Genomic DNA, 15,493 nt, shown 5'->3' with positions numbered 1-15,493 from the left:
TTGTTTGTTGATTTCTTTGTGAAAGCCATTCTAACTGAGGTGAGGTAAAACTTTATTGTGGTTTTGTTTTGCATTTCCTTGATGGCTAGTAATCTTAAGCATTTTTTCATGTGCCTGTTGTCCATTTGAATTTCCTCTTTTGAAAATGTCTGTGGCCGGCACTGTGGCTCAACAGGCTAATCCTCTGCCTTGCGGCGCTGGCACACCGGGTTCTAGTCCTTGTCAGGGCGCCAGATTGTGTCCCGGTTGCCCCTCTTCCAGTCCAGCTCTCTTCTATTGCCCAGGAGGGCAGAGGAGGATGGCCCAAGTCCTTGGGCCCTGCACCCCATGGGAGACCAGGAGAAGCACCTGGCTCCTGCCTTGAGATCAGCGCGGTGTGCCGGCCGCAGCACGCCGTCCGCGGCAGCCATTGGAGGGTGAACCAACAGCAAAAGGAAGACCTTTCTCTCTGTCTCTCTTTCTCACTGTCCACTCTGCCTGTTAAAAAAAAAGAAAGAAAATGTCTGTTTAGACCCTTTTCCCATTTCTTAAGTGGGTTGTTTGTTTTGTTGTTGTGGAGTTTCTTGATCTTTTTGTACATTCTGTTTATTAGTCCATCACATAGTTTGCAAATAATTTCTCTCATTCTGTCGGTTGTCTCTTCTCTTCACTTTCCTTAGTGGTTCTTTTGTATTACAGAAGCTTCTCAACTTGATATAATCCCATTTGTGAATTTTTTTTCTTTGATTTCTTGTGCCTCTGGGGTTTTTTCAAGAAGTGTTTGCCTATGCCAATGTCTTGCAGGGTTTCCTCAATGCTCTCTAATAATTTGATGGTATCAGGTTGTAGATTTATGTCTTTAATGCATTTTGAATGGATTTTTGTGTAGAGTGTAAGGTAGGGGTCCTGCTTCACACTTCTGAACATGGAAATCCAGTTTTCCAAACACCATTTGTTGAAGAGACTGTCCTTGCTTCAGAGATTGGTTTTAGCTCCTTTGTCAAATATAAGTCAGTTATAGATGTTTGGATTGATTTCTGGTGTTTCTATTCTGTTCCATTGGTCTACCCATCTGTTTTTGTACAAGTAGCAGGCTGTTTTGATTATAACTACCTTGTAGTATGTGTTGAAATCTGGTATTGTGATGCCTTTGGCTTCGTTTTTATGGTAATGGATTGCTTTAACTATTAGGGGTCTCCTTTGTTTTCAAATGAGTTTCAGCATCATTTTTTCTAAATCAGAGAAGAGCATTGTTGGTACTTTGATTGGTATTGCATTGAATCTGTAAATTGCTCCTGGAAGAATGGACATTTTGGTGATATTTCTTCTTCCAATCCATGAATGTGGAAGCTTTTTTTCCATTTTTTGTATCTTCTTCTACTTCTTTCTTTAATGTTTGGTAATTCACATCGTAGACATCTTTGACTTCCTTTGTTAGGTTTATTCAAAGGTAATTGATTTTTTTTGTAGCTCTTGTGAATGAGATTGATCTTTGAAGTCCTTTTTCAGCTGTGGCATTGTATGTGTATACAAAGGCTTTTGTTTTTTGTTTTGATTTTATATTCTGGTATTTTGCCGAACTCTTCTAAGAGTCTTTTGGATCTCCTGTATATAGAATCATGTCATCTGTAAATAGGGGTACTTTGACTTCCTCTTTCCCGATCTGAGTCCCTTTGATTTCTTTTTCTTATTTAGTGGCTCTGGCTAAAACTTCCAGGACTATATTGAATAACAATGGTGACAGTGGGTATCCTTGTCTGGTTCCAGATCCCAGTGGGAATGCTCCCAACTTTTACCCATTCAATGGGCTGCTGGCTGTGGGCTTGTCATAAATTGCCTTAACTGTGTTGAGTAATTTTCCTTCTAAACCCAATTTGCTTAGAATTTTCTTCATTAGAGGGTATTAGGGACGGTGCTGTGGTGTAGCATGTTAAGCTGCCAAACTGAAGTGCCAGCATCCCTTATGGACGCCGGTTAGAGTCCTGGCTGCTCCACTTCTGATCCAACTCTCTGCTATGGCCTGGGAAAGAAATAGAAGATGGCCCAAGAACTTGGGTCCTTGCATTGAAAATGACTGACCTTATAAAAGAATAAAGGTTTAGACATGGTAAATGAGTATTGCAAATGGAAAGGCTATAGTGTCTACTATTAAAATATACTTGCAACTGTTAAAAAAGCTTCTTTCCTTCTCTTCTTTTCATATTTTAACTAATTAAACCCAATTAATATTGTGAATTACTTGTGACTAGTCTAGTGAATAGTAATGCTTGCAGAAAGATTTCAGGAGCCAATTGAAAGATGACTTGGAATTGCAGAACATAGACCTAGTTATCAAAGAAGCCTCCTCCCAATTGATGCTGCACTCTGTTATCAAAAAACTTCTACCTGGGTGAGACCCTGGGTTTCCTGGACCCTCATCAGAATAAAGCCATAAAATCTGCTTAATTTTAAATAGTAAAGCTCATTGCTTTTTTCTAATTTCCCACTGCAACTGCTCTTCCTTTTAACCCTCCCATCCCCCCTTTTTTTTGCCTGTTCGGTGCAAAGAGCAGATTTAAGATCAAGGGGTTTCTCTATCTCCAAGATAGCTGGCTTCATGAAATGAACCCTTTCCTGTCAGGAGGCCTCCTTTATGGTGAATTGGCTGTCTAAGTGGTGAGAAGTTAGAGTCTGGTAATTTATGTAGTGACATAGTTATCCCTGGAATATAGCATAGCCTAGCTTTTCAGTCCAATGTTCAAAGGAAATAGTCAATGGATGGATACCTGAAAAAGCAGGCGAGGGCCTGAAGTGAGTTAAGGAATCATGGAAGCTGGACTAGGTGGGCAACTTTATTTTTTTATTATGGGAATGGTAAACACTTGCTGATACGGTCTGATTGTGTTCCCTCAAAACTTATACTTGTATATTAAAAAGTAATTTAAATATTATGAAGAGGTGACGCCTTCATGATACGATAAGATTATGAGTTCAGGGCCTTCATGAATGGGATTAGCACCCTTGTAAACAAGGTTCAGGGGAGCTTGTTTGCCCCTTTCCACTAAATGAGGGCACAGGAAGAAGGTATCATCTATGAACCAGGAAACAGGCCCTCACCAAACACGGAATCTGCCAGCACCTTGATCTGGGACTTCCTATCCTTCAAAATTATAACAAATTTTGGTTCTTTATAAGCTACTTAGTCTGTAGTGAACAAACTAAGACACTTAATAACCTGAGTATACTTATTTTGGTAAAAGTTTTGTTAATGGTTACTCCTAAAAATCCTTTTACATCCTGAATGGTTGACTAGAGTATTTACTGTGGATTAGGTAGGAGCAGAGCAGGTTGTTCTGATGTTGCTATGGGTGTTGGCATGAAAGTCAAGACTCAAGGAGTGGGAAACTAGGGAGGCAATGACATTTAATACCAAGCACTAAGGAAAAAATGAGAATAATTGATTTGGAATAAACATCAGTGCTAAATAGAGGCTGTTTGATGAGATGTGACATTTCTATAGTTCCAAAGGTGGTTGCTAATATTTTAACCCACACCTGGATGCATGATGAGGACTTAATTTCCTTGGCACATCTTCTAAAAATCCATAGGAAGTCTTTTTGGCAAGCATTTTCTACTCCTTGGTAGCAGAACATTCTCATCATAATTGGAGCCTTGGTGCTGTAAAGGCTTTGTCCATTTAGAAAAGGACAAATTTCTTCCTAATGTCAGCAAAGTGTCCTGTATTAGTCAGGCCCTGCTAGAGATACAGAATTGCTAGAATTTATTAAGGAGTTTGGCTCAGGTGATGTTGGCAGTTGAGAAGGCACTGGCAGGGTAAACCTGGGATGCTGGTAGTGGCTCAGTCCAAGTCCAAGGGACTCAGTACCAAAGAAGCTAAGGATGTGAGTTTCACTTCAAGGACAAAAAGCATGAATGCTAGCAAGGGTGATGCAAGTGTAGTCATGTATCCATAGGCTAGCAACTGGCACCAGAGATAGGAGCTGAGCATGTCCCGAGTGTCTCTCTGGGAGAGTCCAAAATCACCTTTCCATTTAGTATCCAGAACGCCAGCCCACTGAGGATGCCTGCCCATACTGAGGCCAGGTCTTCCCCCCTAGTGTACTCAGATTCACATGCAAATATCATTTATCAATTTTCCATTCAGTTATCATTTATAGCTGTTAAGTTTATTCCCACTAAACTAGGGCCTTTTTGCTTTTTATTTGTTAAACTTCTTATTCATTGAAGTATTAAGCCTTTTCACTGTAGTGTAAATTTAAAATGTTATCTCAAGAACTAAAAAAATAAACAAGAGAAAGAAATGTAGAAGGAAAAAGGATGAGAGGGAGGAAGAAAGGGAATATAATTATGTTTTTACACTTGTATCCATAAATCATATTGAATCTGTTACAAATTAATTAAAATATAAAATTAAATTAAACAAAAAATCCTTACAGACACACTGAAAATAATGTCTTTCCAGGGTCTAGGCATCCCTTAATCCAATCAAATTGACACCATAAAATTAAGCACCACAGATCTTAAATTGGTATTCAGTTGATTTTTATTGAGATTGTTACCACGTGTACTTCAACACATCATTTGCCTTTTGTTTAAAAAATAAATAGATTCAATATAATTACACACAGTTTCATTGAATGCCTACCTGCTGCTTGGGGTATAGAGACAACAAAAACATGGTTTCTGCCATTGACAAGATCCTGTTGAGGCACATGTGAAAACCAATAATGCACAGTGTGATAAGTGCTAAGATAAAAGAATTTAAGATATTATGAAAACACAGAAAAGCACTATTCAAATTGGAAGGTCCAGGATATCTGCAAGGAGAAAGTGGCACAAACTAAATCTGGAAAATGAATAGACATTATCTAGAGTAGCAAAGAGGGAAGTAGACACAGTGAGAATGAAGCCACACTAGGGTTTTGGGACCTTATGGGATAATTGAGAGCCAGTGAAGGAACCTTAAACCTCAAATCAAGGGCCAGAGTTTTGGTGCAATGTGTTAAGCCACTGCCTGTAACTCCAGCATCCCAAATGAACACTGGTTTATATTTAAGCTGCCCCATTTCAGATCCAGCCCTCTGATAATGCATCTGGGCAAACAGTGGGAAATGGCCCAAGGACTTGGATCCCTGCCACCCATGTGAGAGACCTGGATAAAGTTCCTGTCTCTTGGTTTCAGTCTGGTCCAGCCACGATTGTTGCAGCCAATTGAGTAATGAACCAGCAGATGGAAGATTCTCTCTCTCTCTCTCTCTCTCTTTGTATTTTTTTAGAAAGATTTATTTATTTATTTGAAAGACAGAGTGACAGAGAGAGGGAGGAAGAGATACAAAGAGAGAGATCTTTCATCCGCTGATTTACTCCCCAAATGGCCAAAACCACTGGAGCAAGGCTGATCCAAAGCCAGGAGCCAGGAGCTTCTTCAGGATCTCCCAGGCGCCCAAGTACTTGGGCTGTATTCTGCTTCTTTTCTAGGTGCATTAGCAGGGAGCTGGATTGGAAGGGGAGCAGCCAGGACTCGAACTGGCATCCATATGAGATGCTCATACTATAGGATTAACCCTGCTACACCACAGTGCAGCACCCCCCCCCAACTGCCTTTCAGATAAGTAAAAATATTTTTAAAAATTAAATAAATCTTAAGCTAGGCAGTGTATACCCTAGTACTCAAGTGTGTATGGGCAAGTCTGGATGCATGTAGGTTTATTTGTATGAAGGTGTGTAAAACCTCCAGTAAGATTGTTTATGATAAAATATCAAATGTGATAAGTGTCATATAAAAACTTCTTACAGCTATTTTAGACTATACATTTCTTTTTTTATAAAGATTTATTTTGTTTATTTGAAGGAGTTAGAGAGAGAGGCAGAGGGAGAGAGAGAGAGCGGCCGCAACGACCAGAGTTGTGCTGATCCGAAGCCAGGAGCCAGGAGCTTCTTCTGGGTCTCCCACATGGGTTCAGGGGCCCAAGGACTTGGGCCATCTTCTGCTGCTATCCCAGGCCATAGCAGAGAGCTGGATCGGAAGAGGAGCAGCCGGGACTAGAACTGGCTCTCATATGGGATGCTATCGCTTCAGGCCAGGACTTTAACCCGCTGCGCCACAGTGCTGGCCCCAGCCTATACATTTCTATATTCTTACCTTTAAGGGTACCATCAGACTGATGATAAATCTTATTTGGGGGGAAATTTTCTTCATTGTATCCATTTAACTACTATATGAATGAGGCAAGCTCATGTAAATATTTGTTCCTATTTCTCTATTTGTTATATGGTTCTGAAATTACAAAGTATATTTGATCTGGTCTGCATGAAACTTTGCATGCTCAGAGCTCCATTTAGTGAACCATGGAACAGGTGACAGCGAAGCTCCACAGATTGTAAACTCATTTGTAATTTATTTTTGTTATGATCTCAAATTTGGCTCCAGAACACATGATGTTGTAAGGAAAGATAGTGTATTCTTTTTCCAGTTGTTATCTATGATGCTAATTCAGCTGCTCACCTAGATATTTTGATATTTGGAGGCATTTGTAGAACAGCTAAAAGAAGGCAAGAGAGAGATAGGCAGACAAATAGACATAAATGCAGACAGAAAACGGGCTCTCAAGAATACAACAATCACTGTAGAAACCTTTCTTTACATGGTGTTTTGCACAAAGGTTTCATGAATACTAATGTGAGTGGTTCAGGACATGAAAAGGCTGCTTTCTATTGCAGAGGGAGGCAAACTGCTGCTTGTTAAAGTGATTATTTTTATTAGAATTTCTATTTTTTAAATTAGTTATCACACACAAATTCTGAGTGTTATCATATTCATGTATTTTTATTAAGTGAAGCATCCTCTAAATCTTTTCATATGTACAAGAAACTATCAGAAAAAAAAAAACTACTCTCTTGGTGGTATACATTGAAAAATATCAGGTTAGGAGTTCACCTTTTCAATGATCAGGCTGATAAACAGTAAGGATACTATGAATCACAGAGGTGGAGAGTATGGCCTCTGAAATTATGAAATTGCAGATTGTCAGAAGTGGAAGAGATGTTATCTATAATATATAGAGTCTTGCCTACCAGTAATGTTTGCATTTTAAAAGAGGGAGGATTTCATGAAGTACATAGGTCTTCAAGCTCTAAAGGATGGAATTAATAATACCTAACAGTAGTAATTCAAACTTTGGAAGAAGTCTGATAATCTTTGACCTCTGCAAGACAAAGAAAAATATCCATAGGGAGGAGAGGGGGAAAGAGAAATAAAACTCCTGCTCTTTCACTTCCTAAATACATTACAAAGAAAAGAAAGTAAATGAAGGACCCAAAGCAGGAAAGCACAGGCTTGTTCAGGAGACTGATTTTTGTTGTTGTTGTTGTTTTGTTTTTACAGGCAGAGTTAGACAGTGAGAGAGAGAGAGAGAGAAAGGTCTTCCTTTTTCTGTTGGTTCACCCCCAAGTGGCTGCTACGGCCAGCGCGCTGCGCTGATCCGAAGCCAGAGCCAGGTGCTTCCTCCTGATCTCCCATGTGGGTGCAGGGCCCAAGGACTTGGGCCATCCTCCACTGTCCTCCTGGGCCATAGCAGAGAGCTGGACTGGAAGAGGAGCAACCGGGACAGAATCTGGAGCCCCAACCAGGACTAGAACCCGGGGTGCCAGTGCCGCAGGTGGAGGATTAGCCAAGTGAGCCGAGGAGCTGGCCCAGGGGACTATTAATAAACAGATTTAGGGGACAATGCTGTGGCATGGCGTGTGGGCTGCCACCTACCTGGGATGGTGGTATCTCTTGTGGGAGCCGGTTCAGGTCCCTGCTACTTCGCTTCTGATCTGGCTCTCTGCTGGTGTACCTAGAGGGGCGGCAGGAGGTGGCCAGGGTGCTTAGGCCCTTACACCCATGGTGGTGGTGGGGGTTGGAAGATGCTTCTGGCTTCAGGTCAGCCCAGCTTCTGCCCTTTGCGGGGGAGGGTGGGCTCGTGGATATAGGATCTCTCTCTCTGGCTCTGGCTCTGTCTTTCAAATAGGTAAATAAATCTTAAAAAATAAAACAGATTTGGCTGTGATAACGTAGCATTCCTGAAGGTGAACATTTAATAACAGCATTTTAAGAATTAAAGAACACAGCTGTTAGGTACAATATCAGTGTGATATTATGACAGTGGGTACATATTATTATATATTTGTCCAAATGTGCAGAACACACAACATGAAGAGTGAACTCTAGTGTAAGCTATGAACTTTGTGGGATGATGATGTATGAATGCAAATTCATTAATAGTAACAAATGGGTCACTCTGGTGTGGGATGTTGACAATGGAGGAGGATGTGCATGTGTAGAGGGAGGGGTATATGAAAAATCTTTGCATATTCCTCTCAGTTTTGTTGAGCATCTTTAAGCAAAAGAGAAGAAAAAAAAAAGGTGGCCGGCTCCATGGCCAACAAGCAGGGGAGCTAAGTAAATTTCACCTGTGACAACTCTCACTCATTATTTATGGATTCATAAAAAAGGAAGGTAAATTAAGATACCTTGGTGAGTTAATTTAAAGAAAACTTTCTAGTTGTCTGCAACTGTGTTCATGATAATTAAGACTCTGGGTACAAGCAACATAAGTTTAAATAAATATAGGCTTATATTTTGAAGGCGTTTAAAAGACTTATTTATTTATTTGAGAGGTAGAGTTACAGACAGAGAGAGGGAGAGATAGAGAGAAAGGTCTCCCATCCACTGGTTCACTACCCAAATAGCTGGGCCGATTCAAAGCCAGGAGTCAGGAGCTTCTTCCGGGTCTCTCACACAGGTGCAGGGACCCAGCTCCTCCATAGCAGAGAGCTGGATTGGAAGTGGAGCAGCCAGAAGTTGAACTGAAGCCCACATGGGATGCCGGCACTGCAGGCAGTGGCTTAAACTACTGTGCCACAGCGCTGGCTCCCATTTCTAGTTTTTGAAGACGTATCCACACAGCTTTTCACAGTGGCTGCACTAATTTACACTTCCGGCAACAGTGTATAAAATTCTCCTTTCTCCACAACTTTGCCAGCAGTTACTGCCCTCTGTCGTTTTGATAGTAGCCATTCTGATAGGGGTAAGGTAATATCTCACTGCAGTTTGCATTTATGTTTCCCTCCTGGTTAATGATACTGAGCAATTTTTAAAGATTTACTTATTTATTTGAAAGGCAGAGAGAGAGAGAGAGAGAGAGAGAGAGAGAGAGAGAGAGAGAGAGAATGAGAAATCTTCCATCTACTGGTTCACTTCCCATATGGCTGCAATGGCTGAGGCTGGTCCAGGTTGAAGCCAGAAGCCAGGAGCTTCTTCTGGGTCTCCCACGCAGGGGCAGGGACCCAAGGAACTTGGGCCATCTTCCACTGCTTTCCTAGGCCAGCAGAGAGCTGGATCGGAAGGGGAGCAGCAGGGAATCATATGAGATTCCGGTGCTGCAGGCAGAGGCTTCGCCCACTATACACACAGCGCCGAGCCATTGTGAAGGCTTTTTTAAAAAAGTCTTATTTATTTATTTGAAGGCAGCATTACAGAGAGGTAGAGGCAGAGAGAGCAAGAGCAAGAGAGTGAGAGAGAGAGAGAGAGGTCTTCCATCTGCTGGGTCACTCCCCACATGGCCACAATGGCTGGAGCTGGGCTGATCCGAAGCCAGGAGCTTCTTCCATGTCTCCCACTCAGGTGCAGAGGCCCAAGGACTTGGGCCATCTTTGAAGGCATTTTAAAATCACATAGCAAGAAAGTGGAATATGGAAGATCACTGGTGATAAGTTAGATGTTTCAACATTTCTGTGATTTTGGGGGGCCTTTCCCTCATGAACAAAAAACATCTGCTGAAACTTTAGGCATCATATTCAAGTAGAGCAAATTGGGAAGGGTGAGCCAGAATTGATTGGTTCTTTCATTAGGAAAGAAAGTAGAATTTTTTTCATACTCAACCATCCCTAAGGAAGGAACAAAAGTAGGAAGCAAGGGAGGGGAAGGAAATTACAATTTACTGAGTATCATGCTAGACCCTTCACTGAATGCTTTACAAGTATATGTCTTATCTTCTTTGATACAATTTGTTCTCTTACTGTTACCATTTTTATTTCATTTTATTTTTTAAAAAATACTTATTTATTAGAGAGAGAGAAAACTTCCATCTGCTAGCTCAGGTCGCCAGTGCCCACAATAGCCTTCAGCTGGGGCTGAAGCCCTGCATTAGGAACCTACTAGAGGTCTCCCATGTAGGCAGCAGGAACCAAATCACTTGAGTCATGACAGCTGCCTCTCAGGGTGTGCATTAGTAGGAAGCTGGAGTCAGGAGAAGAGCTGGGAACAGAACCAAGGTACTCCACTATAGGATGCAAGTTTCTTAACTGGTATCTTAACTGCTAGGCCAAATACCCACATATATTACAATTTTTTTCCTTTTCTTTTTAAAATTTTTTATTTATTTGAAAGTCAGAGTTAGAGAGAGAGGGAGAGAAAGAACAGCTGCAATGGCCAGGGCTAGGCCAGTCCAAAGCCAGGAGCCAGGAGCTTCTTCCAGTTTTCCCATGTGGGTGCAGGGACCCAAGCACTGGGCCATTTAATTTTTAAAAATGAGGAAGCTAATAGTAAAAATGCTTAAATATTTTCCCCTGAATACATGATTACTATTGACCTGTTTTTAAAGCTACTTTATTGAGGCATGACTGACATACAAGAAGCTGTATATATTGTACACATCTCAATGGATGTGGATGTATGTGTATACCTGTGAAGCCATCAACACAACGAAGGCAATAAACGTATTAATCCCTTCTCAGTTTCCTCCTGCTCTCATTATTATTATTATTGTGGGTTTTTTGGTGTTAAGACTGTATAACATAAGATATGCCCTCTTAAAATTTAAAGTATACAATAAGTTTTGTCTATAGTCACTAAGCTGTAAAGATTTCCAGAACTTATCGATTCTGAAAATCTGAAACTTTGTACCCTTAGTCATCACATCCTCCCATCCCATGAAAACCACTACTCTAATCTCTGCTTCTTTGAGTTTGACTATTTTAGATATTATATATGAGATTATATAGTATTTGTCTTTCTGTGACTGCCTTATTTCACTCAACATAATGTATTTCAGGTCCATCCATGTTGTAACAAATGGAGGAATTTCTTCTTTCTAAGGGTGAAAAACAGTCCCTTGTATGTATTTACCATGTATTATATACTGATGATTCTTTGTTAGGCTATGCATGGATCTCTTTTTTTGGCGGGGGTGGTTCCAAGCATGTGAAGTTTACTTTATTTCTTTGGTCTAGTCATATTACCTTGACTATTTATGTTCTTTGAAGGCTTTCATTGCTGTCTTCACATTTTAAGAAGTCATTTCCTACCGTCTTTACTGACTGGAATTGGGAGAGAAAGACTTTTTCCAGTGAGGCCGGCTAGGTAGAGAAATTTGAATATATGTGCTCTACTCCTCTTGTTCTCTCTTAGTGGGAACTACTGGGAGTGTGTGGCTTTTATCAGTCCCACAAAACAGGCCTAGTATCCAAGGCCTTCCATTTATTTTCCCTAGGAATGTGCCTCAAAGGGTTCAAGGTGGTGTGTCTTCTCCCAAACCAGCACAAGGCCAGGTGGCTGCAAAGATCTGCACTTGCTGTTGAGATCTGCATTCTGTATACAGTAGCTCATTTATGCCATTCTTGAGGGTGTATGGGGTATAGCTCACGGTTGGAGGTGGAGGAAGTCTCTTAGTAAAGTCCATGAGCTGCTTAAGTAATATCTGCAGCTGGCCTCTTCAGTATGCTCACTTTTGGATTTTTGCTCCACTCTCAGACTTCAGGGCTCCAACAATGGTATTCTCATCCATAGGTGATTGAAAAATCAGTGTGTTTCTGGAGAAATGAAGGTTGTAACCTCCTGTTATACTATCTTGCTGACATCCCTCTATTATACTCATGTTACTAAGTAGCTCATGCCAACAGTATTGGCCTATTTACAGACTTCTCTTCTTTGCTGACAATTATCCACTCTAAAGTACTAATTGCTGTGTTTTTTCCTCCACCGTCACTATCCTTCTCTTGGCCATAATTATGATAATCATCATAATCATAATAGTAAATACTTGAGTAATTACAATTTGCCAGGTACTATGCTAAGAGCCTCAGCATATTTCAACTCTTTAGCCATTGTTATTATCCCTATTTTATAAGTGGAAAAACTGAGGTTTAGAACATTTAAGTACTCTATCCAAAATTATCTGGCTGATATATAGTACATATAGGATTCAAACCTAAAAAGAGAATGACATAATGACAACTCTAGGTGACAGTTTTGAGAATGTTATGGACTTGAGTGTTGCTAAGCAACACACTACTGTATCTCCTCCTTCTCACAGAGTCAGTAAATAAAACCTAGAATGTCTGAACTGAAAAGAAATTTAGAGATGATCTAATTTTAGACTCTGAAAATCGGAGGCTCACAGAAATTTGCTTAAGTTTGTACATCTATCACATGGATGAAGTAGAGAAGATAATATTTTGAATATGTTCACCCCAAAGGAATGTTAAATGTTTGAAGAGATAAACATATTTATCCTGACTGGACATTACATACTCTATTCATGTAATAAAATCACATAATATCTCATAAATATGTACCATTTTATATATCTATTAAATGTTATAAAGTAAAAAATGTGGGTGAACTAAGAACTCAACTCAGATTATCTGACTTCTTTAAGCTATGTTATTCCTGACCTATCTACAGGATAGGCCATAATTTCTCAACAAATATCCCTACTTTGGAATCTCTACCACATGTCCACATTTTCTAATCTGGAATCCTTTTTGAAGCCATTCCTGTGTCATAAGTCAAGAAATCTAATCTTTGTATTTGGGATATAGAATTTAGAAAAACATAGAAGAAGATTGACCCAATCACCAATTTTCCTCATGGTAATCTTATAATACAGCCATTGAAACAGAAACACAATTCTATTTGATTCATCCATTCATTCCATAATCCTTAAGTGTGTGTCAGAAATTGTGGGAGATAAAAGATGAATAGGATGACTCCTGCCTTCAAAGGGAGAAGTGTAAATATATCATTATCATATAGTGTTAGTAAAACAGTTATATCTTGAGGGAGGATGGGGGAATGGAGAGGAGAGGGGTTATGCCTAAGGAATCCAAGAAAGGTCTGAAAGAGGAGATGGTAAATGAACCTGGCTCTTGAAGAAATAGTAGTTTTTGTGAAGTAGGTAAGGAAAGAAGGGCATTCCGTGAATAAAGAATAAAAGGCACAAGCATAGAAATGTGATCTCACACTTTCTTTTTTGATGATTGAGGATTTATTTTATTTATTTGTTTTTTTCAAAGAAAACTTTTATTTAAGGAATACAAACTTCATGCATTCTGTAAGTACAGCTTTAGGAATATAGTGATTCTTCCTACCATACCTGTCCTCCCACCATACTCCCATTGCTCCTCCTCCTCCCTCTCCCATTCCCAGTCCCATTCTCCACTAAGATCCATTTTTTATTAACTTTATACACGGAAGACCAACTCTATACTAAGTAGAGAGTCCAACAATTTGCATTAAAAATCCCGTTCCTCAACAGCTGAGACAAGGGCTGTTCAAAGTCATTGCATCTTGAAGTTAATTTCACTTCTACTTTTTTTTAAGAAACTTAATTAACTTTAAAGAAGCACCCAAGAATGATACATCCTTTGGGAGCACTTAGACATAATTATAGTACAACTCACTGAGGACAGAGATCCTGCATGGGGAGTTTATGCACAGTGACTCCTGTTGTTGATTTAACAATTGACACTCTTATGTATGATGTCAGTGATCACCCGAGGCTCTTGACATGAGATGCCTGGGTTGTGAAAAACTTTTGAGTCCCCAATCTCCATCAGTATTTAGACAAGGCCATAAGGAAAGTGGAAGTTCTCTCCTCCTTTCAGAGAAAAGTATCTCCTTCTTTGATGACCACTTCTTTCCACTGGTGTTTCACAAACCTTGGACATTCTTATAGGAATTTTTTTGCTACAGTGTCACAGTGTCTTAGCTTTCCATGCCTGAAATTCTCTCTTGGGCTTTTCAGCCAGATCAGAATGACTTAAAGGCTGATTCTGAGGTCAGAGTGCTCTTTAGGGTGTTTATCATTCTATGAGTTTGCTGTGTGGACTGCTCCCCATGTTGGAGCATTCACTCCTTTTAATTCTATCTATTATTATTACTAGACACTTAATCCTATCCCATGATCACTTTAACACTTAAGATGGTATTTTTATCACCCAGCTTCAGGGGATTTGGGGTCTCATGGCAAATTTTTAAACTGCACCCTTAGAAGTAGGTCCATAAGAATGTATGCAGAACTATACAGCTTTACAGTTACCAACTTCATATACTTCATAATTACAACTTCAGAAACATGCTGATTCTTCCCACCATGCCTACCCTGTCACCCTTACTCCCACCCCTCTTCCTCTTCCCTCTCTTATTCCCACTCTTATTTTTTACTGAGATCTACTTTCAATTGAATTTATACACATATGTTTAGCTCTATGTTAACTAAAGAGTTCAACAAATAGTATGAAAAAACCCTGTTCTTCAACAGTCAAGACAAGGGCTGTTCAAGTCATGCTTCTCAAACTTTCAAAGGATTGAAAGTCATTCAAAGTGGTTGGAATGGAATATGAAAGAAGAAAGTTGAAGATGAGTTGGAAGACTCTATTGCGAAGACAAAGTTAAATAGAAACCAACAGAATAATACATGAGTAAATGTGAATTATTCTTTGAAAAACCATAGTGAGTGGCATATGGGAGTGTGGTGGAGGACAGTACACAGAATATGCATTTTAGTGGGGGATGAGTGAAGCTCCTTGGAGAAAATAGGTATTAGCAGAATTTGAAAGGGAGGGGATATAGATTGCCTAATTAGTTAGAAAGAATAAGAGTCATAGAAAAGCAATAAAAATCCTTTGTTGAGAGCCAATATAATTATTTACCTACAATTTCAAGCATGGGGATTTATTTTTAAGATTTACTTATTTATTTGAAAGGCAGAGTTACACAGAGAGGGAGAGACGAAAAGAGAATCATCTATCTGCTGGTTCTCTCCTCAGTTGGCAGCAGCCACCAAGGCTAGGCCAGGCAGAAACCAGGAGCCAGGAGCTTCCTCTGGGTCTCCCACATGGGTACAGGGGCACAAGCATTTGGGCCATCTTCCACTGCTTTCCCAGGTGCATTAGCAGGGAGCTGGATCATAAATGGAGCAGCTGGGACTTAACTGGTACCCATATGGGATGCCGGCACCACAGGCGACAGCATTACCCACTTTACCACAGCACTGGCCCCTCTCAGTCTTTTCCAGGAGGTGACACTACGCTATTTTCTAGCATGACTGCATTGCCTTCTTATTCCATGTGCAGATACCTAGCAATAATTTTAAGTCTATTCATCATAAGAAGTTAACATATTTATACTATGGAAAAATTATCTCTTTAGGGCAATTTAGACTGGGGATTGCAATGACATATAGATCAC

The sequence above is a fragment of the Lepus europaeus genome, chromosome X (genome assembly GCF_033115175.1).
Source record: "Lepus europaeus isolate LE1 chromosome X, mLepTim1.pri, whole genome shotgun sequence".
NCBI lineage: Eukaryota > Metazoa > Chordata > Mammalia > Lagomorpha > Leporidae > Lepus > Lepus europaeus.
The sequence above is the reverse complement of the archived record's forward strand: the minus strand, read 5'-3'. Positions refer to the sequence as shown.